We start from the raw sequence: 10,000 nt of genomic DNA, 5'->3' as shown, positions 1-10,000 counted from the left end.
CGAGCGGAGCTCTTCGTCAGAAACATAGAAAAAGGAAAGATCCAAGGAAGGGAAGACGGAGGAAAAAAGATCGCCAATGATACACACACACACACATATATATATATACATATTCATAGATAGAAACACACACATAGCCCCTCTCTCTGTATATATATATATATATATATACACACACACACACACACACAGACCTATGCACACTCACACGTGTGTGTGTATGTATGTGTATGTTTGTTCATTTAACGTCATTTTTCAATGCTACCAGAGATTAAGCAAAGGGTTATTTGAGGTAGAATTTTACAGCGGCATGTTCTTACTATTGCCATCTTTACTTTTTTTCAAGTAAGCGATATTTTTTTTTTCTTATTCCTAAAGTCTTTAAAAGTACAGCACAACCAATCATAATGTCATCACGGAATGTCAACTTTATTACTGTTTTGCTCCTGCAGTGTCAAGCGTGGAATATCAATAGTCATGCACATTCACAGGTCTGTCTATCTATCTATCTATGTTTATCTATCTATCCATCTTTCTATGTCTATCTATCTATCTCTATCTATCTATCTATCCATCTTTCTATGTCTATCTATCTATCTCTATCTATCTATCTATCCATCCATCCATCTATGTGTATCTATCTATCTATCTATCTATCTATCACTCTAGTGATAGAGAGATAAACAGGCAGACAGACAGGCAGGCAGATAGGAAGACAGACAGGCAGACAGATAGGTAGACAGAGAGACAGATAGATAAGTAGACAGATGAATAGATACATATATAGATAAAAATGTAGACAGATAAGCAAATAGGTAGATATGCAGGCGGACAGACAGGCGAGCAGATAAGTAAACAGACAGATAGACAGACAGAGAGGTAGACAGATGAATTGATAGACATGTAGATAGATAGGTAGACTGATATATATATATATATATATATATATAGATAGATAGATAGATAGATAGGTAGACAAATAGATAGATAGATAGATAGATAGACAAATAGATAGATAGATAGGTAGACAAACAGATAGATAGATAGATAGGTAGACAAACAGATAGATAGATAGATAGATAGGTAGACAAATAGATAGATAGATAGATAGATAGAGAGAGAGAGAGAGGAGAGAGAGAGAGAGAGAGAGAGAGAGAGAGAGAGAGAGAGAGAGAGAGATACACAGATTAGTATTCAACTATATATGCAGGCTTGTATGTGTGCGTGATATACATAGCTATAAATCAAATTGAGCAAACAGACAGACACACACACACACACAATCTTTTTTTTTTTTTGTTATATGGGAGTGGTAATTAACAGTTTTGCTGGATGCAGTTCTGATTATTCTTAACTTCTATCGCAAAGTATTAAAATTTTACAAAATCAGTACCCTTAGGTAACACAGAGAGGTGGTGGACCCCAGTATAGAGGTAAAGTAGAGAAGAGTTAAAATAAACTGTCATTGTTAACTAGACTTAGTACCTCTACTATGTAGATGTGGTACTCAAAGTATACAGATATGAATGACAGAGAGGTAATACTCCATTATACATGTATGACACAGGGGCGGGTGAGTACATTTCAGAGGTGATAGCTATAGAAATAGCTTAGCTAATGTATATTACATTATCTTTTGATGTTGAATCTGAACCCCAGCCATACAGTTCCCCGAAGGCATGGGATCTTGCAGTCATTTGGTGGTGTCATAGCAACCAAATACTTTATGAATCCTAACTATTATCACACACACACACACACACACACAATACATGTGCATTAAAACACACAAGACTATGCTGTTTTTTTAATTCTATGTCAGCCCTGATCAAATATTCTAGCTGTGATCATCAGACAGTATTTTATACATAAGTGCATCTGGGACTACGCTATCCAATGGTTTTCCTTTTCAAGAAGTTAGATAGCCTTCTGAGGAAGGCTACCTTTTCTTTTTGTAGCAAAATCTGTCAAAAGTCGGTGCAAAAAAATCCTCAACAAACTTGTATCGAATGTGTTTTGTTTTATCTTTTTATCGTTTATTTGTTACTGCAGTCACTGGACTGCAGCCATGCTGGAGCATCACATTGTGGGGTTTAGCTCAACAATCTGATGTCAGCACTTGTTTTTTTAAGCCTACTCCTTTTCCAGATCTCTTTTTGCCAAACTGCTAAGTTATAGGAATGTAAATAAACCAACAAAGTTGTCAAGCAGTGATGGATGGCAAACACTAAAACACACACACACACACACATATGAGGGAATGTCAAAAAGTTCCTGGCTTTAAGGATATTGTGAAAGGCCTGACTGGAGGTGCAATGTTCCAAGTTCTTTTGCAGGGCTCAGAAAAATCTGAAGAACCTCTGTAATAAGTGTGTGAATCTGAGAGGGAAATATGTTTAATAAAATCACCATGAACTGATTCTCCTGTCTTCTTTTACTCAAAGCCAGAAACTTTTCAGCACCCCCTTGTATGTATGTATACACACATCTTTCAGTTTCTGTTTATCAAATCCTTCCACAAGGCTTTGGTCAGCTTGAGGCTATAGTAGAAAACACTTTCCCAAGATGCCACACAATGGGACTGAACCTGGTACCATGTGGTTGGGAAGGTAACTTCTTACCACATAGCCATGCCATATCTGAATGTTTGCACACCAGAATATTTTTAGTGTCTAAATTCGTACAAAATGTCTCTGAATTAAAGTTTTGGTTTCAGTTTTAAATCACTCAGAAGGTTTCAAAGAAATACCAGTTATATAACAGGCACATAGTAGATTGGCGTTATATTTAGTTTATAGACTTTTATATTCTGATTTTTCTGAGTTCAAATCTCATTAGGGTTGACTTTGCCTCTCATCCTTTCAGGGTTGCTAAAACATATACCAGTCATGTACTGGGGTAAATATAACCTGTTCCCACCCACCAAAATTTCCAAAACAGCATATTCATCAATTGGTGGATGTCTTTATTCTACAAAGGGTTAAGCAAATAATTGACTGTTTGTAGTGGTGTAGTTATCTTATAAAACTGATTGATTACAGAAAAAAAAAATGAGTATGGTGCCCCAGCAAGGCCGCAGTCCAAAACATGGAAGAATGAAATTACATATGCACATTATGTATATACACACACACGTGTGTGTGTATGTGTGTTTGTGTGTATATGTGTAAATACACACACGCATCATATGCTACGTATATGTACATATACAGATTCATGTATGTATATATACATACATACTTGCACACAAGCACACACTTATATGCATACACACACACACACACACACATATATATACATACACACACATAAATGCATATGGGTAATTATGTACAGTTAAATACACAAACATATTCTTATATATATATACGTGTGTGTGTGTGTGTGTATATAACATACACCCACACACATACATAAACCCACATGCATAGACACATACATTCAAAAACCCACCCACACATGTAAATAAACCCACACATGCACATACAGAAGCACACATTATCCCACACACAAGCACATGCATATTGTATTTTTACACTTTATATAACATGTATATTTTAGAAAATAAATGAGTTCCTAATTTCTTTTCTTTGCTTGCTTGGAATAATAGTTAACAACCCTAATTTAGTACTCAGAAGCATATCTGTAGGGTAAAAATATGAATTACTTTAGCAAGAAACCATTAGAAATAGATGAGAACTTGACAGCCACGATGATTAAGCCAAGAGGCTATTGTTATTTCTTACGATATAGCCGACAAGATAATTACAAGTCAATTGTAATGTAAAATATAAAAGACAGGTGTTATTTATTGGTACTTTTTAATAAATTTGAAATGTTTTCAATATTTCATATGTAACAAGGCTGTGAATTGGCAGAAACAGCAGAAAGTCAAAATGTCACATTACATTCTGAGTTCAAACCTCACTGAAGTTAGCTTGGCTTTCATGCTTCTATGGTCAATACAATACAGTCCAATTTAATCATAGTCGATTTAATTAACTATGTCCTGTCCTGAAAATTTGAGGTCTTGTACTCCTGTTATAAACTATCATATGAATATATATATATATGTATGTATGTATGTATGTATGTATGTATGTATGTTTACTCTGTACACACATCTAATATATATTTAATTTTAATTGTTTAAAATATTAGAGAGTATTGATGAAAACATTAGATTTCTGTAAAAAACTAATAGAATTAAAGAAAAATAATGAAACTTTAGTGGATTAAAGTAGTATATTAAAGAACCAATGTTACCATATTGCCAATAAATATATAATAACAGAAACAGTTTTTTTTTCTAAGCATTAGCATCGGAATAATGGCAACATATAGAATAGTGTGACTGATATAGTTGATATAAGTTTTGATTGGAACTTGGAAAATACTTTATGTAAAGAAGAGGAGTTAGAAGATTAGCTGATATAAATTCATATAGATATAGAAAGTAGTAATACTTTCATTTTAGTGGTAATTTATGGTAAATTAATAAATAGATATAAAATAATGCCAAATACAAATTGATGCCATATTACCTCCAGTATCCCTAACCACCACAAAATGAAACAAAAAGAAAGCAACAAAAATTAAAAGCTTCTATTCAATCTTATTAAATAATCATGTCAATGTATAGCAATGAAATTAAAAACGTTTTGAATTTCATGCTGGTGTCAAGACAAATATTGTACAAAAGTGGAAATGTAATGTAGTGTGTGTATATGTGTATGTATATACTTGTATACACATACATAAAAGTGGAGAATGACTGTGTGTAACATAAGAAAAAAATGAATGTTTATGAATTGATTCATGAGATGTGAGACTGTTTCTTAGGCTTGGTATTATTCTAAAATATAATAGTTTTCTACAAGTCATTTTAAAGTAATTAAGAACTTTTGCAAGGAGTTTTTCAATGGCATAAAAAAAATTCATGTTTTGAAAGTCTTGGAATAATTAAAGGAAAATGTGGAACTAATATTTATATGAAATCTTTTATCCGTATGATATAATACCTCTCGCTGTTTCATTAATATCTTTTTCCTTTATGATATATATAATATTTCAACTAATATCAAGTCTATTTTGAGACAAAAAAAGTTGAAGAAGTAAAACAAAGCTGTTAAAATAAATAACAAAAACACAATATCAAAGTAAAATGTAAAGAAATTCCAAATGAGTAAGACGAAATTGATAGTAATAAGTTATAACATGAATTTAATTAATAGCTTGAAACATCAATTACTATTATCTAAAATAATAAAGTTAGTAAGTGCTATTAAAAGAAAGTTAACAGTTAATAACACTAACAATTATTTTCAGATGAAAAGTTAGTAATATAACCCAAAATACACAATCATCAAAATATAAGCAGAATAAGGTTTACTTACTCAGAATTGTAAGATCATTTTTATAATTCATTTGTTCAACACACATTTCAGTAAGGTGTTTAAAAACACACTTGAATGCATAAGTAGTAGTCATATGGATTTTTAAAAAGGAATTACATGACTAAATGGAATGTTTAGAGAGAGAAAAAAAAAGCAAAAAAAAAAAGAAAAGAAAAGAAAAACAGGAAAAAATACTGAAACAAAACAAAAAGCAAGTGTTGATTGATGATTACTGCTGTATTCATGCAATGCCCGGTAATAATAAACAAGCCGGCTGATACATTCGAAGAATGATGACAGTGGTAATACACTAAAGAAGAAATATTCTATTCAATGTTTCCTACTACGGACATTTCTGCTGAGAATAATGATGAGATATTGCTATTACTTTCAGCAGCATCAGTCCAACACTAGCAGTGCCAATATAATGGTATTGTTGATGACACAACCACCACATCGCAGCGGTGATCACCACAACTGCAACTACAAGTAAGCTTGCTACGGCAGCAGCAGTAATACTTGTAGTAGTGATAGTAGTGGTTGTAGTGGTACCAATCCAATCAGGAGTTGCACAACAGAGGGAAAAAAAACAGCTGGATACAGTGCACTTTAATCTGTGCATGTGGTTAGCAAGAGGCTTTAAATATACTGTAGAAGGAAGAAAAATAGTTAAAAAGAATAAAAGAGCAGGAAAGCTAGCAGGAAAGCTATCATGGGACAAGAATGTGAAGGATTTCTTTTCTTGACAGGGCAGGTAACAAGGCTAGTTGGTGCAGCTGAGGAAAGAGAGAAAAATTTAGAGGAAATGAAATCCACAACCTTTATAAATACTCTGCTTGTATTTAAAGGTAGGGGTATAGGGAAGGGGACAGCTGAAAGTATGCCAAACAACCAAGTACTCTTTAAAGAACACCTGGGAAATACCCTGACGAAATAATTATGGTTGTCATAGCCTTCAAATCATAACACATGATGGAAGTTTGTTTATATTGTTTTATCAAAGAAAATATATGGACTAGAAATTTATGCACAAGTAATTAAAGTGACAATTAAATCAACTGGGCACCTAAAATAATGGAATGTTATTTCCTAGAGTAATAGGTTTTGTACTAATAATGTCCTGACTGATTAGCTATGCCATATCTGGACACCCTGTTTTATAGTCAATAATCTATTTACCACACTAGATACAAACTTCTTATATTTACAACTTTGATAATAACTCAGATTATGAGATAAAAATATAAATAAATAATAAAATAGTTGCAGATATGGGCATGTAGTAAGAAGCTTGTTTCCAAACCACATGGTTCCAGGTTCACTCCCACTGTATGACACCTTGGGCAAGTGTCTTCTACTATAGCCTCACACCAACCAAAGCTGTGTGAGTGAATTTGGTAGATGGAAACTGAAAGAAGCCTGTCATGTGTGTGTTTGTCCCCCACCACTGCTTGACAACTGGTGCTGGTGCGTCTACAACCCCATTACTTAGCAATTTGGCAAGAGACCAACAGAATAAGTATCAAGTAGTGGGGTCAATTTGACTAAAGAAATTCTCCAAGGTGACTGAAGCAAGTAAACAATAAAAGGTAAATAAATAAACAGAAATACTGGGTAATTCCCCCCCCCCCCCCAAAAAAAAAACTGAAAGCAAAGAAAAAATGTTTTAAATCAAAAATAATTCAATTAACGGATATTTTCGGTTTGAACGGCAGTTTTTAACATAATTTTTAGGTAACTGAAAAATTTTAAACTTCGTATACTGGTGTAGAATGTGTTTATAAAACATCTTTTTCTCTTGGCTTTATTGAAAAAATTCTATGGTTTGTAAGATATTTGTTGTTTTTTTTTCTTCAATTTCTGCAATTTCAACCAATCAATGACGTCTATTGAGGTAAAAACATTCTGTGCCATATGAATATGTCCCTCGTTTAAGAAACAGATTGGGTTTATTTACATTTGTGAAGAAAAAAAGATACCCTTCCCCCCCACCCCTAACCCTAAAACAGATTGAAATGCAATAGATCGATACTAGGGTCATAATTATGGGTGACAATTTCATATGACACCGCTAGAAAAAACTGCCATTCAAACCGAAAAGATCCCAATTAACAAATGGCTAAGTTAATTTATTGCATTGATTCGTATTGGGTTAATTAGAATTGTAAGCTCTGGATAAACACACACACACACATAAATGCTTATTTAGCAAAGCACCTGACCAGTGTTCGAAGTATTCAAAGTATTTCAAATAACATTGTCTGTTGTTAGGTTAGATTTTAAACTTTGAATTACTAAATGACATCGAGGTAGCAAAATTTTTACAAGTTTGTGAATGTGACATCCCACTGAAGAAATTAACCCTTTAGTATTTAAACCGGCCATATCCAGCCTAAATATTTAATCTGTTTTATGTTCAAACTGACCAGATCCAGGCTCTCACACCTCCCCAACAATGTTATTCTACATTAGGTAATTACACCATCAAGATCTTGAAGATATGAGATAATGCATGATTAATTCAAATCAATGTGAATTAATAAGGATTATGTTTGATAGAATAATCAGAACACTAAAGGGTTAAGTTGTATTCTTGGACAAAATAGTTTGCAAATTCTTGTATTAAGTACTCTGGTAATTGGATTCAGTCACTGGATAACAGCCATCTCTGAATTTTACTTGATGTTACCAATCCCAGAGCATTTTGCAGTGTGGTGGATATGTTAACTTGATAAATATAGAGAATTGTTAAGTTACATTTTTGAAATTAAAGCGATGCAACTTGACACACTGGTTTACACCTGTAACGATAAACACACACAGATACACACATAAATATAAAACATAATTATGTATGTGTGTGTCTATACACACACACGCGCATATATGAGGGCTGCTGAAAAGTATCTCTGTGTATGAATGTATGTGTGTGTTCCTGTACATATCTGTATATTTGTACAATGTATATATTATATATGTGTGTATTTGTGTAAATATACATATATACATATGTATATATATGTATGTATGTATAATATGTGTGTATGTATATATATATATATATAAATATATGTATGTATGTATAAAATATGTGTGTATGTATATATATATATATATATATATATATATATATGTGTGTGTATGTATATATAATATATATACTTTATTCAAAGCACAGAAAATTCAACATGTTGAATTTTCTGCTGCTTTGAATAAAGCATATTACTCTACCACTGGTATTTGAGTACTCTTTTTTCCACCTTGTTTCACATTTATGTGTTACTCCGGTATATATATATATATATATATATATATATATATATATATATATATATATATATATAATATATATATATATGTATATCTATCATCAATATATATATGTATGTATATGTATGTATCTATCTATCAATATATATATAGTATATATGTATGTATCTATCTATCATATATATATATAGTATTATGTATGTATCTGTATATATATAATATATATATATATATATATGTGTATGTATCTGTGTGTATATATATATATATATATATATATATATATACATGAGGGGCTGCTGAAAAGTTCCTCGCTTAAGACAAAAAAAAATATATAAGAGGGTCAGTTAATTATGATTTTATTCAACATATTCCCCACTCAGATTCACACACTTATTGCAGCAGTCCTTCCGTTTTTCTAAACTCTGTAAAAGAACTCGGAAAATTGGGCCACCAGCCAAACCTTTCGTGATACCCTTAAAGCAAAGAACTTTCCAGCACCCTCTTGTACATATATATACATATATCATTGTTATTTAATACCTGTTTTTCCATGCTTGCATGAATCAGGTGGGATTTGTTGAAGCAGATTTCTATAGCTGGATGCTCTTCCTATTGCCAACTCTCATCTGTTTCCAAGTAGGGTAATGTTTTTCCATGGTCAAATAGCTTTTCCATGGAAAACCAGAAATGAACAAATTTGCTTGTTTGACTTTGAGGCTTATGTACAACCATTACATGATGTCAAAGCGAGGGTGGAAATACAAACATGCATACACATACACATGAATACATATATTCATACAATAAGCTTCTTTCTGTGTCTGTGTACGAATCCATTTAAAGGGTATTCGTTGACCCCGAGAGTGAGAGAGAGCACAAAGGACTTGATGAGGGGGCAATGGGATTGAACCATGAACAACATAGTTGGGAAGTAATGTTCTAAACTACACAACCTTGCCTAAGCCTGTTTTACATACCTATCTACCTATATATCTACGAGGGACGTTCAATAAGTAATGCCTCTGACCCACTTGCAGGTGTTTGATCCAGCTGAAATTTTGCATGTGCAATCATTTATATCTCTATAGAGTAAGTGGCAAATTACAGCTCTGAATTAATTGTGGTTTCTGATTTACAGGTGTTTGAACCAAGTCAAGTGTGAAATGGAGCCTGTTGAGTGTCAAGCAGTGATCCGGTTTTTGTATTTGAAAGGACGCACACCACGGGAGACTTTTGATGAAATGAAAGTAACTTATGGTGATGATGCCCCATCATATGACCTTGTAAAACGCTGGCATCGTGAATTCAAACATGGTCGGAACTCTGTGGAA

The 10,000-nt window shown here is 32.8% G+C and overlaps 1 protein-coding gene across 2 annotated transcripts in view; it reads right to left on the bottom strand.

Moving 5' to 3' along the window:
• Positions 1-10,000, bottom strand: part of LOC115212942 (protein-tyrosine sulfotransferase 1) — a 570,511-nt gene that overhangs the window by 177,800 nt on the left and 382,711 nt on the right. The window contains exon 1 of one of the 2 annotated variants that reach the window (XM_029781787.2): positions 5,397-5,915. The exons of the other annotated variant lie outside the window; for it this stretch is intronic. The gene's annotated coding sequence lies outside the window, so the exon portion shown is untranslated. Of the gene's footprint in view, positions 1-5,396; positions 5,916-10,000 lie in introns of those variants that run through there. 2 annotated transcript variants of the gene reach the window in all.

This window comes from Octopus sinensis, linkage group LG6, assembly GCF_006345805.1.
Source record: "Octopus sinensis linkage group LG6, ASM634580v1, whole genome shotgun sequence".
Classification (NCBI taxonomy): Eukaryota; Metazoa; Mollusca; class Cephalopoda; order Octopoda; family Octopodidae; genus Octopus; species Octopus sinensis.
The sequence above is the reverse complement of the archived record's forward strand: the minus strand, read 5'-3'. Positions and strand labels throughout refer to the sequence as shown.